Raw genomic sequence first — 927 nt, forward strand, 5'->3', positions numbered from 1 at the left:
GAATGCCTACTCTTCAAGGCCATTGTGACAGATGGACGAGTGTTCCTGGGAGCTCACTGTACAACTAGCCCGTAGTAGCTGCATGCACCTGCCCGTGATCACAGAAATAGCAACCAGAAAGGATCTGCTCTCTCTGGTTATACATACAGAGTGAAGGCCAGGACAAATTAAATTGTACTTTATGATAATGTTCACTGCTAAAATCGGAGAAAATAAAATAAAACCCTCCACTTCTTGAAAGAACTGGAACAAAATATCTAAAAGAGAAATAATGAAATGATGACGACCTCAGTTGAAGTTGGATACCATGCACTACTGTCTTTAGAACCATCTCCTGTTTTGCTGTCCTCTCCCAGCCACAGAGCCCCCTTTCTATTTCAAACCAAAATCTACTTTTCATGCCAAAATCTACTTTCATAAGAGGGGCTGGCATCACCATTTTGCGAATCGAGTCTTTGCGTTGCCTCTCCCAGAGGTGTTCGCCCTTTAAGTTTTAGCTCTAATTCAATTAAACAAATGCTTACTGGAGGCTTATTATATGCAAGGTATTTTCCAGATGCTAGTGATGTAATAAACTGCTTCATGTTCTTAGATGGGGACTTCAAGCATTAATGAGTAGGTACTCAAGAGAGTTTTTGTTTTCTGGGTAACATCTGACTCTCTGCCCCCATATCTTTCTAAATGCCCTTTGTTCTTGGGGCCACAGAGCCATCACATACACTTCCACTTCCTCAAATTTTGAAACTTATTCTCCTTTCCCCAGAGTCTTAGAGAACCAGGAGTTCAGCTGTTAGTACAACAGGATTTCTGGCTTATTCCTTTTTTCTGTATTTTAGGGTTTCTGATTTATTCCCTTATGCCTGCCCTGATACCCAAACTCTTTTGACAGCAGTCTTAGAGAAAACTATTATTTGTTGAATACCTTGT

The sequence above is a fragment of the Pteropus medius genome, unplaced genomic scaffold, assembly GCF_902729225.1.
Source record: "Pteropus medius unplaced genomic scaffold, Ma_sr-lr_union100, whole genome shotgun sequence".
NCBI lineage: Eukaryota > Metazoa > Chordata > Mammalia > Chiroptera > Pteropodidae > Pteropus > Pteropus medius.